Source organism: Myxine glutinosa, chromosome 1, assembly GCF_964187855.1.
Source record: "Myxine glutinosa chromosome 1, kmMyxGlut1.1, whole genome shotgun sequence".
In the NCBI taxonomy this organism is placed as follows: Eukaryota; Metazoa; Chordata; class Myxini; order Myxiniformes; family Myxinidae; genus Myxine; species Myxine glutinosa.
In genome coordinates this window covers 296789084-296803385 of record NC_136261.1, presented here as the reverse complement: position 1 = coordinate 296803385, position 14302 = coordinate 296789084, and the positions used below count along the sequence as shown (strand labels likewise).

At 50.7% G+C, this 14302-nt stretch overlaps 1 protein-coding gene across 1 annotated transcript in view; it reads right to left on the bottom strand.

Moving 5' to 3' along the window:
* LOC137412417 (uncharacterized) overlaps nt 1-14302 on the bottom strand; it is a 216647-nt gene that overhangs the window by 186439 nt on the left and 15906 nt on the right. The gene's annotated exons all lie outside the window — the stretch shown is intronic.

The following is a 14302-nucleotide window of genomic DNA, read 5'->3' as shown; positions in this document are numbered from 1 at the left end:
TAGGAATTCAGAGAGCTATGTGTTGTATAGTGCCAGCTGTAGTAAATCTCCAAGCCAGGAAAGCAAACATAGCTTTACTGGAAAAGGATGATTCAATCACTGCAAGAGAGTGTTTGGCACTTCATATGAAAATGCAAATCACAAATATATGGAGGACAAGGGTGACAACGTGAATCGGAACTAATATTCCCTAACCAAACAAAATAAATCAATTGAAGTACTGGATATGAATTGTATATTTTTGCTGAAGTTAAACGAAAAATGCAACAGTTTTACAGGTCAGTGTGGGGATAAAGCAGAACAGGCAGATAAAAACACAGAGAAACAACACAACACACATTATTGTGGTAGGAATGGAATAAGGATGTAAACATATACTAGAGGGGTATGCTTATACATTGTAAGCAATAACAAATCATGATTCGGACGCAGGTACATAATAAATAGAAGCCTTATGATTATAGGCAAGCATCACCATCAATTGAGTTTTTTTTGTCTTTTTTTAATGAACATGTTTACGTTTTTTTGATGAAAATTTTCAATGCCGTTTTTATTTCACAGTTTACAGTTATAGAAATTACAATTTTCAAATGCTAGATATCGATTGATTTTTTTCTTTTTAAAGACGCGTTTATGGATTTTTACGTAAATTTTAATTTACAGACGCTTTCCGATGGTTCGGTGATTTTTCCCACTGTATCAGCTTCGAAGTTCATCGGCACACCAAATTTCAGCTTTCTATGACACCCAGAAGGTACCAAACATTAATATCAGTCAGTCAGTGAGTCAGCCAGGAGTCAGTGAATCAGTCAGCCTGGTGTTGGCTTAGCGGTCAGGGTGCCAGCTTAGGATCCTAGGATCCTGGGTTAGAATCCCGGTCGATCGCTGAATTAACGCCAGGGGGGTTGACTCAGCCTGTCATCCTTCCGAGGTCGGCAAATTGAGTACCAGCTCACTGGTAATTCCCTGTTTGTCGTAAAAGGCGACTAACAGGGTTGGTGGCAGGAAGGGCATCCGGCCATAAAACATTGCTTCAAAAAGGGGACCAAAAACAACAACAACCACGGTGCCCGAAAAAGGCCAACCCCCGCTTTGCGGGGAAAAATGGCCTCTAAAGGTGGTTTAGTCAGTGAGTCAGCAGTGGTTAGAATAAACCTATATACTGTATATATATATATTTGGCGTCAGGAAGGGCATTGGCGTCAGGAAGGGCATCCGGCCTAAAAAACATTGCCTCAAACAGGGAACCATGATTGTCATGGGGCCCGCAAGGCTAACCCCTGCTCTAGCGGGGGAAAATGGCCTTAAAACGATCATTCATTCATTCATTCACTGTATATATATATATATATATCAGTTGTTATGCGATTTCATACCATCAGTGGTGAACCGCCATTAAGGTATCATAATCCAGCTATGCTGTACCTTAATGGGAGCGATAAGTACCATAAATAAATCGCATAACAACTGGTATATAACCGAAAAGTTTTCAGTTATAACTCATAAGTGTATGCAGGACTCACTGCGTTGCCCTGATGAGCCCCAACAGGGCGAAACCAGGTCGGTAACTGTGAGTTTTTCATACACTTATGTCTTATGACAGTATCTGAACTAAGATCAAAATTATGCTCTGTCGGATGGTTCTCCTGAGAGCTTGACAGGCAGAGCGTACGTACATGGCGGTGACGTCATTATGTGCGCTCATTGAAAGCTGGAGAACTGAAATTATATATACGTATATATATATATATATATATATATATATATATATATATATATATATATATATATATATATATATATATATATATATATATATATATATTGTTACGGATCTCGGGGGTCGGCGCTCCCCTTATCAAGGGGGGGGGGGTTAATCCCCTTGTCCTTTAAGCTGGCCGTCCCGAGTCCTGGAGCTATGACGTCATTTCCGGTCAGCGCTGAATAGGGTGGTAGGCCGAATTGTTCCTATTACCTAATTACCAGCGCCTTCCGGGAAGCGAGGAAATGAGCCCCGCCCGAGCCGCGGCGTTAGTGGACACGCCGAGCAAAGCGAGCCGCGACTCAGGCTGTTAACAATGACTAACCCGATTCCGACCGGTTCCTAATCGTGCCACATGTACTCAATTGAAAGAAAGGACGGATGTGATCGGATTAGGGAAAACCAAGAAAGAACAAGGTCATTTATTTACAAACCAAAAAGAAGAGGAAAGGAAAGAATGTACAAGAAGAAGAAGAAGAAGAAGAAGAAGGACACAGGGCAGTCTTAACTACACAGTCTTAACTTACGACCCCAGACAAACATACGCACTCACACGGGGATTGTAGCTGGTAGGGTGGAAGGTCCAGGTAGATGGTCTGGGCTCCAGTCGACTCCGTCCAGTGGGCGAAAACCGGGAGGCAGCTTCGCGTGTATCGTTGGACGCGAGCGGACCTTACATATAGCGGGGGGGGTGGGGGGGCTGGGATGCTTCAGCGTACGTAATAATTGTATGGCTGTGCCAAACGCACCCTCTCCAAGGTTCTCTTATAACGCCAGCGAGTGAGTCCTTATGCAATGTGCGCTCCTGGATCAGTCCCGTTGCAAAGGTTCTTCTGCGCAGTACCATAGAAAGTAGTCCTTCAACAAGCGACTTTCCCAATAGTCCTTTTCAATCAGCCGTCTCCACGCAGTCCTCCGAAAGAAGTCCGTAAAAGGGCTTTTCGCTCGCGCTTATATAACACACGCCAAGATCACTCCGTGCTTCATGAAGCCACACCCGCCAGCGATCTTCCCTCAGCCCTGGTTGACTGGTGGGGGCTTACCGGCCACGCCTTTGACGGCTAGTTGACGTGGCCACACCTTGTTCTTGGCGTCCCGCCCTTCTTCCTCGAGCCGACCGCATGGTCAATGGCGGCGCCTGAGCGAACGCTAACCAAGGCCCGTAACAGAATTGGGAGAGAGAGGTTGGCAAAATGGATGAAAGGGCCTACTCCTTATTTGATTGATGCAACACAGATTCAACTATTGGAAACACGGCCTTAACTAAAACACATAATAATGAAATAACTGGAATTTCTAAGGTGGCCTACGTGTTGCTTGTGGACTAACTAGGGGTGCAACCTTTAACCTTTAATGTCATATTTACAAGAGTTATTTATTTACAAAAGTGTGGGTTCTAAAACCGCAACAAAATATATATATATATATATATATATATATATATATATATATATATATATATATATATATATATATATATATATAGATATAGTCCTGTGGCTAGCTCTCAGTTAACACCGAGAGTATGCCACGGTTGGCAATCGAGCTTAATGAAGGCATATTCCAATTGATTGAGGATGACACGTGAGACAGAATGAAGAATACCGACTTACGCCCACACCACAAATACCGACTTACGCACTTGTCCCAGGCACAGTCGCCTCCGTAACCAGTACGGCGCTGGTCGGCCTTGGTGACGTCTTCACCCTTTGGAAAGAAACTCAAACCGAGGCGAATTTTATATACAAAAATAAACGCGGCTTTATTGCCAGACCCCGATACAAAGAACCGCGCCGGTAAAAACTAAACCCCTCCAATGGAGCGCTCCCACACAGACTTCGACTACATGACAAATGGAATGATAAATAAAGCAATCGTTGTGTTTGTGGGTGCTGGCTTATCTCTGTCTGGATGCAGCGTCCATCAGGAATCGTCGAGTTAGCATAATACCGACTCTACCTATCACACGATCATCCTTGTATGATCACAGATATACACTTAATCCGACAAGCCGGCCTAGACGGGTCCCTGACTTACTTACATTGAGATGGTTCTTCTTCTTCGTGACATCAGAGTACCTACCAATGCAGATCTACCTAAATCTATTTATCCCCCTACCCCACCGGAATAATATATATACATACATACTAGTGAGGTACCCATGCTACGCACGGGTGGGAGGCCATAAGCAAACAGACAATGCAGAAACGGTGAATGCTAAAGCATGAAACCAATAAATTCCACATTCCTGTAGCACCTTCAGTCACACGTCAGACATGGACAGCAGGTTCGTGAAAGACTTCCACAAAAAACGTACCCGTTTGAACGGTTCTATACCCAGTCAATGGCGAATCTGCATATGGCGATCCGCGAATGTCACGCATAGAAAGTATAAACCGTCACGGCATTTCATCATTCACTTGAACTCAATATCTCAATTTTCATTCCAAAGAGCATAACTCCAATCACAAATGAAATAGCATTAATATAAAACAAGATTGAAAGTCTAACAGCGGCGTAGCCGGGCTTGTAAAATATTAAAAACCACAAACAAATATGATTAGCTTTTCAAACAGTCACTAATGCTGTTTATCATACTATAATCCACCAAATGTCAGTCCGACTGTCTGTCTGTCTGTCTGTCTGTCCGTCCGTTTGAAGGTACCGCAAAAACCGCGAAACCGATCGCAACGATATTTTGGGTGGGTAATCCTGGGATCTCCAGGAGTAAAATAGGCTATTTAGTTTTTCCAATTTCAGCTTTGGTCTCCAGCATTCTCAGGTTTGGACTCCCGCATAACATTCGTGTTCGCATAACGTTCATTGTGACGATGTTTTCATTGTGACGATGTTGTTTTCCCGGGTGCCGCACAAACGGCTGCACCGATCGCTGCACGGCTGCACCGACCGGACTCGGTGACCTCGGACAAAGACCTTTTATAAGGACACGGGTTGAATCCCTGCTTGTGAGAATTCTAACCCTCTCCCCGCCATCAGGGCCGTCTCACCAACTCACAATCCCACGAGATATGCAGAAAGGACAACCCAAAACCAATATAAACATCATTAAACATCAATCGTATATAAACATCATTAAAAGTAAATAATGACCTCGGCCAAAGTTCAAACGACGTTTAATCTCTACATGAGAGAATTCCATATAGCTATTTGGGCGGTGTATACGCTAACAGATCGCTGTCTCCATCGATCTTTCCAAGGCTGTAACACCTGTTACGTGCTCCTCCCTGACCCCCTGGTCACGGTGTACCTCCGAGCCCCGAGAGGAGTCACGGCAGAAAAATGTGTTATTCTGTATGTCTTAGATCAATGGTGAAACCACACCAATTGTTACCAACAACAAATATTGTATTAAGATCACACAAGAATAACAGTACAAAAAACAATAGTAATCAATTATATATAAAAAAAGAAAAAATGTACAAAATCAATTGTACAAACAAATATCTCCTTCCTATGATGGTACCATCAGTTTCGTACAATAACTCACTGTGCTCCAAGTGAGCGCAAAGAACATCCCCAATGTCTCTTTCCCTGTCTTCAAGCCAATGTTGATCAACTCCAGTGATCGACAGAACGATGTCGAATCGAGACTAGAATCCCGTTCGGTTGACAGTGACAGTCACACTGTCAAAGATGCGTAAAGGTGCCCTCAAGGCGACTGGGACATCAACGCTCCGATGATCGTCAGAACGATGTCGAATCGAGACTAGAATCCCGTTCGGTTGACAGTTACAGTCCGGTTGCCAAAGCTGTGCAAAGGCGCCATCCAGGCTACTGGGAAATCCAAAGGCGCTCTCCAGGCGACTGGGAAATCACACCCTCGGGTATGGACGTTCCACAGTTCGCAGTCGGCAAACCTCAGATTTACCTTCAGGTATATCCGCGTTGCACACACAGTCACACACACACCAGATACGTCTGAAAGCGGTAAAAACGGCTGACGTGAAGCAAAGAAAAACCTTGCATGATGCGCAAAGGCTGAAGCGAAGCAAAGAAACCTTGCTCGAGGCACAAAGCGCGTCAGTCAAAATGGCCGACGGCCGTACTCGAGAAGTAACGGCAGTCCAACGATTCTCTTCGGACTCGACCGCAAAACCTGACACAGGTTGATCTGTCACAGCGATAACAACTCTGTCGCAGGAATCCCTTTCCTAGGAAACCCAAAGTTCACTCGTGACTCTTGATCGCCAACGTTCGCTCCAGAACTCGAAGCGACTATCCTTCTTGTCCGACTCCACTCGCTCCGCCTTCTTTCTCTCTTCTTCCTCTTCGTCGTCATCCGGTTCCGGTTTTATTTAAAACATTAACTTTTTTAACTTTTGAAAATATAAATATCTATTTCCTTTAAATGACAACAATAATAATACATGGAATCAAAAATGTTTACAGTGGATGAAAACCGCAACAACGGAAGTGACGAATCCGTAACACACCTATCGGCTCAAAATCCTTTTAACTGTTGATTTGGTACAGTTACACGTATCGGGGATTTGGTACACGTATCGGGAGTACATATGACATAGCGATTGTGAATGTGACAGCTCTGAGGCGTCTTTCGCTTGGCATCGCAGTGACGGTGAGCACCAATATGGCGGCTGTAAGATTAAAATCTGGCTTCAAGCCCCCTCACCACGCAAAGCCTTCAACCAGACATATTAACACGCTCCTCCCCCTTCATCCTGTTCTTCAAAGCAAAGCGGTAAAAATTGTTGTATCGCCATTATATATGACGAGCAACTGTACCCGCCCTGAGGGCGGGGCTTCAATTGGGAGGCACGATTTATTTTAACATCCATTAAATATCACACACAAATCATCAAAATCTAAACAGTATTTTTAGAATTTCAATAAAAAAAACACATCACTGTGATTTGATGATTTGCGTGTGATATGATTTAACGGATGTTTATATGAATCGTTTAAAATAAAAAAAGCCTTCAATTTCTGTTATTTTGCCTTTTCATTTGGGCCTCCCAATTGAAGCCCCGCCCATAGGGTGGGTACCGTTGCTAGTAACATTAAACAAAGAAATTTGGAGGAATCCCGACATCCATGAGGCAAGTTTTACCTACAGAACTCAGCGAAGATCTACTGTTATCTATATACCCCACAAGGGTTGGAGGTGTGCTCATTTACCAAGCAGCTAGCTAGCGCTTGCCAAGCCAGCCGTTCCTTAAGGTTTTTGAATGGAGTGCTTGCTCGAATTCTTAAACCACTTGGCGATCTCTCTACAAGAAACTTGGTAAATGAACACACAACCAATGTTCTTGAAACCCGACCATAGATAGACTGTAATCTATATACCCCCCAAAGAGGAATGACCACTCCTGCATCTCCCGTAGTGAGCGCGTGTACTTGTAAATTAAAATGTCAGCCGGTGGAGTCAGCCGTCGTAATGACATCATGGACATAATGACGTAACAAACACAAAGCTGCCGCTACTTTAATATGTAGAATATTATATATTTTAACTTCCAGTACGTTTGCAGTCACTACGAAAGGATGTGTTAGGATTAGATTTACTAGATCTAGAATATTAACGTTACGTTGTAGCGGTTGCCGCTGAACATACACAATCACCTTACACCTGCCGAGGACGCAACCACGGAGCGATCGCTGTGCCGGGCTTGCCCAGACCGCCCGGAGACGCTCAGACTCGCCTTTCCCGGGCATGCCCGGCCCGTCCGGCGACACCCAGTCTCGCCATTCCCGGGCATGTCCAGGCACGCCGGCCCATCCGGCGACACCGTCTCGCCGTTCCCGGGCATGTCCAGACTCGCCCAGGTCTCCCGGACACGCGCAGTCGCGCCTTTTAAGGGCAAACGCTCCGGCATGAGATATTCGAGTGCTTGAATATAATGCTGCCCGATAAACGGGCTTTTCAGTTTTACCCGAGTTGATTTGATGCAATAAAGAAACTCGGACGAATTCCAGCTTTTTGTCGCGTCCATTCTTTCGATTCGAGTTGGAGCACAGCTCCTTCATTGGTGACCTATCGACATGGACACGGCAGTTGCCCTCAAACTGCCTACCTTCTGGGAGGCTCACGCGGCGGTTTGGTTCGCCCAGGCGGACTCCCAGTTCGCCCTGCGAGGCATCACCGCCGACGACACCCGCTTCCATCATGTGGTAGCAGCACTCGGCTCAGCCACCGCGGCCCGCGCCCTAAGCCTCCTCCAGCACCCGCCAGCCACCGACAAGTACGGCGCGATCAAGAAGCTCCTCCTCGACGCTTTCGCCCTCTCATCGGCGGAACGCGCATGGCGCCTGCTCGACCTGCCCGAGCTCGGCGACACGCGCTCGTCCGAGCGAATGGATTACATGCTCTCGTTGCGCGGGGAGCACGCCCCGGATTTTCTTTTTCAAGAGATGTTCCTCCGTCAGCTGCCTAGCCAGATACGCCTCGCCCTGGCAAGCACGCAGATCACGGATCCCCGCGCCCTCGCCAGGGAAGCCGACAAGATCTCCTCGGCAGGCCAACGCATCGGGGCAGCGACCTGGAGCCCGCCGCCGTCCGAAGCAACGCCCATGGCGCCCGAGCACCTGGCACGGTCGGCGGCTGAACTGCCGGCGCAATTGGCGGCCGCTACGCCGTGCCGACCGCCTCCAACACGACGACCGGGGCCTCCACCTGACCAGGCATGGTGTTACTACCATGCCAGGTTCGGACAAAAGGCCCGGACATGCCGACCCCCGTGCACTTTCGGCAAGTCGGGAAACGGCCGGGCCGGCGTTCATTACCAGCCATGAGCGCCGGCCACACGGGCAACTTACTTTTTATCAGGGACAAAGCGTCCGGGCGGCGCTTCCTGTGTGACACCGGCGCCCAACTGAGCGTCATACCCGCCTCCGATCAGGACAGGTAGTCCGCGGTTTGCGGCCCCTCCTTGGTGGCGGCCAACGGATCGGCCATCCGCACCTTCGGCCCGCGCAACGTCACCCTCTGCTTCGGCAGCCAGCGCTTTCATTGGACTTTTGTGACCGCAAGCGTGCCCATGGCTCTGCTGGGCGCCGACTTCCTCTGTGCACACGGGCTGCTGGTTGAAGTCAAACGGCGTCGCCTCGTCAATGCCGAGACCTTCAGCTCCCTGGCATGCACGTTGAGCAGCTCTGCGCCGACCGAGCCAGCATGCGCCCTCCCGGAGCAAACCAGTTTGCTCGCCTGCTCGCGGAGTTCCCGGCCCTCATGCGGCCGACGTTTTTGGCCGTCGCGGTACGACATGGTATCGAGCACCACATACCAACCACGGGCCCGCCGGTCTACGCCAGAGCCCGCCGCCTCGACCCAGCCAAGCTCGCCATGGCCAAAGCCGAGTTCGACGCTTTGGAACACCTCGGCATCGTGCGGCGCTCCGATAGCGCGTGGGCTTCGCCACTACACATCGTACCGAAGCCGGGGGGCGGCTGGCGCCCATGTGGCGACTACCGCCGCCTTAACGACGTTACCACCCCCGACAGGTATCCGATCCCGCACATTCAAGACTTCTCCGCCCGTTTGGCAGGACGGGTCATTTTTTCGAAGATCGATTTGATACGGGGATACCACCAGGTACCTGTCAGGCCGGCCGACGTCCCAAAAACGGCCCTCATCCCGCCGTTCGGCTTATTCGAATTCCTTCGAATGCCATTTGGCCTCAAGAACGCGGCTCAGGCGTTCCAGCGCTTGATGGACGGCGTGCTGCGCGACCTGCCGTTCCTCTTCGTCTACCTGGACGACATCCTCGTCGCCAGCGCGTCCCGGGCCGAGCACCTCCTCCACCTCCGAACACTGTTCGGGCGCCTCAGCGAGCACGGCCTAATCGTCAACCCGGCCAAATGCCACTTTGGCACGACGGCCGTTGATTTTTTGGGTCACCACATCACTAAGAACGGGGCCCTGCCGCTGCCTACCAAGGTCGAGGCCATCACCACGTTTCCGCGTCCCCGCTCCATCAAGGCCCTGCAGGAGTTCCTCGGAATGGTGAATTTCTATCACCGCTTCGTGCCCCGCGCTGCTCAGCTCATGCGGCCCCTCTACGAAGCCCTCCGGGGCAAGCCGGCCAAACACGACGTCGTCTGGTCCGCAGCCATGGACGCGGCATTTACAAGCTCAAAGCGGGCCCTCGCCGACGCAACACTGCTCGCTCACCCGGTGCTCAACGCTCCCATCGCCCTCACCACTGATGCCTCCGACTACGCGGTGGGCGCCGTACATGAGCAATGGGTGAACGGGGTTTGGCAGCCACTCGCTTTTTTCAGCCGGCAACTCCGGCCGAACGAGCTCAAATTTAGCACGTTTGACCGCGAGCTCCTCAGTCTACACCTGGCCGTTCGCCATTTCCGCCACCTCCTGGAGGGCCGACCCTTCACGGCTTTCGTCGACCACAAGCCGTTGGTTTACGCAATGGCCAAAGTCACGAAGCCGTGGTCAGCCCGCCAGCAGCGCCAGCTCTCCGCCGTGTCCGAGTTTACCACGGACATCCGGCACGTCACCGGCAAAGACAACGCCGTGGCCGACTGTCTTTCTCGGGCCAGCGCGAACGCGGTCCACCTCGGCGTGGACTTCGCGCTTATGGCGGCTGACCAGACCACCAACACCACGGTGCAAACCCTCCGGGCGGCGGACACGGGCCTCTGCCTGGCCGACATCCCCTTCGCGGACACTGTCCTGCTCTGCGACGTCTCCCAAGGCCAGCCTCGCCCCATCGTGCCCGTTACCTGGCAAAGCCGCATCTTCGCCTCCCTCCACGGCCTTTCCCACCCGGGCCGGAAAGCTTCCCAGAAGCTGGTGTCGGCGCGATTCATCTGGCACGGCCTTCGACGGGATGTCCGCGATTGGACCAGCACCTGCACGGCCTGCCAACAGGCCAAGGTCCACCGACACACCCAGGCCCCGCTGGCACCTTTCACCGCGCCCGAACGGCGTTTCGACCACGTCAACGTGGACCTGGTGGGACCCTCCCCCCATCACAGGGTTTCACACACCTGCTCACCATGGTGGACAGGACCACCAGGTGGCCGGAGGCCGGAGGCCGTTCCCCTCGTCTCCACCACCACCGCCGACGTGGCGCAGGCTTTCATCGCCACCTGGGTCGCCCGCCCGTTTCGGTGCACCGGCGGACATATCTTCGGACCGTGGGCCGCAGTTCACCTCCGAGCTGTGGGGCGCGGTCGCCCGCAACCTGGGGGTCAGGCTCCACCGTACCACGGCCTACCACCCCCAAGCCAACGGGTTGTGCGAGCGGTTCCACCGTTCCATGAAGGCCGCGCTCATGGCCGGCCTTCAGGACGGCCACTGGACCGACCGGCTACCGTGGGTCCTTTTGGGCCTCCGCACGGCCCCCAAGGAGGACCGCCGGGTGTCCACCGCCGAGCTGGTCTACGGCCAGCCGCTACGCGTCTCGGGCGAATTCGTGCCCGACGCTACCAGTCCCTGGTCTGCAGCTCGCCAGCGCTCGGACCTCCAGGAGACCGCCCGACGGTTTGCCCCCGTGCCAACGTCCCACCACGGTGACCCCCAGTCCTACGTCCCCCCAGCACTTCGCACAGTGGAGTACGTTTTTGTGCGTCATGACGCATACCGGGGGCCACTCAGGCCGCCGTACGACGGACCCTTCCGGGTCCTGCGACGGGACGACAAGTCCTTCGTCATCGACGTCGGCGGCATGTCGGACCGGATTTCGGTGGACCGCCTCAAGCCGGCGCACGTGGACATCGACCAACCACCTCGGTTGGCCCTTCCTACGCGGCGAGGCCGCCCCCTGTCCACGGTGCCTCCCGCTCGACCACCCACCCCCACACCGGACCCCCCCCCCCCCCCCCACGACCCTCCAGGGGTCGCTTCGGCCGGGTCATCAGGACCCCCCTTAAATTGACCCTGCCGGTGCAAGTCGATTCTGGGGGGGCGTGTGCAGCGGTTGCCGCTGAACATACACAATCGCCTTACACCTGCCGAGGACGCAACCACGGAGCGATCGCTGTTCCGGGCTCGCCCAGACCGCCCGGAGACGCTCAGTCTCGCCTTTCCTGGGCATGCCCGGACTCGCCTTTCCCGGGCTCGCCCGGCCCGTCCGGCGACACCCAGTCTCGCCGTTCCCGGGCATGTCCAGGCACGCCCGGCCCGTCCGACGACACCCAGTCTCGCCATTCCCGGGCATGTCCAGACTCGCCCAGGTCTCCCGGACACGCCCAGTCGTGCCTTTTAAGGGCAAATGCTCCGGCATGAGATATTCGAGTGCTTGAATATAATGCTGCCCGATAAACGGGCTTTTCAGTTTTACCCGAGTTGATTTGATGCAATAAAGAAACTCGGACGAATTCCAGCTTTTTGTCGCGTCCATTCTTTCGATTCGAGTTGGAGCACAGCTCCTTCAACGTTATCATTATTTCAAAAATTATATTACTATCAAAACAACCAAGGCGAATTCTTCACTTCCTCGGTTATTAATATTAGTGCCGAACACCGCTCATCATTGATCATGAACCATACACCGCCTCGATCCATTAACCTTCCATTCACGACATTGAGATTAAAGTATTATGGTTATATATACTATATTACTATTATTACCATTACGAAAACGATACTACTTAAATGATACACTACTGTATTAATAAACCTGGGCTTAATTTGTCCAAAGCGGTCCGAAGATGAGTCATAATGCCCAAGGCCTATACGTACCATATTGTTGAAAGAGACGTAACGCCGATGCTTTCAATATTTGATGGTCATTTTAACAATCGGTTTGTTTGTGTTTCACACTGAATGAAAACCTTTAAGGTAGAGCATGGCGATTGTGATATTATGACAGGTTCGACAATATGTTCGGCATGAACGGCATATAAATCAAAATGGCGGTGTGTGGAGAGTCAGCCGCTGCACCACCGTAATGACATCAGACGTAATCACATCACCCTGTCATGTGACCAAATCCTCAGCTCTGATTGGTATACATTTGAGGGGACATACATACATACGGATGGACAAACACTGTTCTAAACGGCTTTGCCCGATGGGCTACGCTGTAAAAATAAACTTTTACCAACATTCGTGACATAAACAAATATTTAAATCCGGATGTGAAGTAGTTCCGTACGGTTGGGTGAATACAATTATGACTTCAAAATCGTAATTGTATTCACTCAATTCCAAACGTCATTCCAATTATAAATTGATACTTCAACAAAATCCTGTTTTAAATGACGGTTGAATTGGGATATTATCAAACAAGCTCATTGCCGTCATGTGTACACTTCCGGATTCACGGCAGGTTTGTATGGAGTTAATTTCAAAATCATAATTTTATTGAGGAATTTTTGAAACATCCGACCTACCTTATAACATCCGCTGGGACCCCAAAACGTTTCACAGGAGGTTTGGTGGGGCTCACCCCAGAATTGAGGAAATAGTTTGGGAACGGACAGACAGACAGACAGATACTCTATATATACATATACATATACACATATACATATCTCTATATATAAAGGAGGAGTGTCTGTGTGTGTGTCTGTCTGGATGTCCGCTTATAACTCAAGAACTACACATCGGAGAAAAGTTTTAGACAGATTCGGAATCAGCATAAAATCCCGGTGGTTTTAGGCTACGTTTTATTTTAATATCAATGGTTTAAAAAAACCGCGCCAGCTGCAATTCCATGGTGTAGTTTGTGGCGGCGCTAGACGTTCGGGGTGTATTGCAATGGTTTGTCGGGTTGGCTGTGGGTCCAGAATAGCTTCCATTTCCTTATGTTCTTCCACTTTTATTTTGATTCTTCTGTTACAACGCCTTCCTTATCTACCTTATATCCCCCCGACGAGGCCTCTACATAATTTCATGCGGCAGAATTTCGTGCATTTTGAGTGAAAGAAGTGAGACGAAGTCGTAGGAGGAAGAAGAGGCGCGGTCACTGTGGAGGCCCTCGATCGTGAGTGGAAATGGCGGGAATTGCGTTTGTATCGCAAAGTAAAGGATCTGCATTCATTTCTGAACTTGCATTGGTGGATTGTTATACATCTGCATTATTTTTCATAAAAAAACTTTATGTTGAACTTGAAGGCTCCAAGCACGGACTATATATATAGCCCTCATTGAGGTAAAAATAAAAGTAAAAAGCCTGCTATCGCTTGCCAAGCTAGCCGTTCCCCCCTCCCCCTCCCCCTCCCCCCCCTCTCCTCCTCCCCCTCCCTCCTCTTCTCCCCTCTCCTCCTCCCCCTCCCCCCTCTTCTCCCCTCCCCCCCTCTTCTCCCCCTCCCCCCTCTTCTCCCCTCCCCCCCTCTTCTCCCCTCCCCCCCTCCTCTCCCCTCCCCACCCTCGCCTCCCCTCCCCACCCTCGCCTCCCGTCCCCTCCCCTTCCTCCTCCCCTCCCTTCCCCCGCCCGGCAATGCCGGGTACTTCCCATGGCCAGCTGTACGTGGGCTGCTCGAGGGTTGGAAAACCAAGCAATCTTTATGTCTTGGCACCAAGTAAGAAAACCAGAAATGTTGTATACCAAGAGGTTTTGAGAAATTGAAAATTGACAAAACGTCATGTAGGAAATG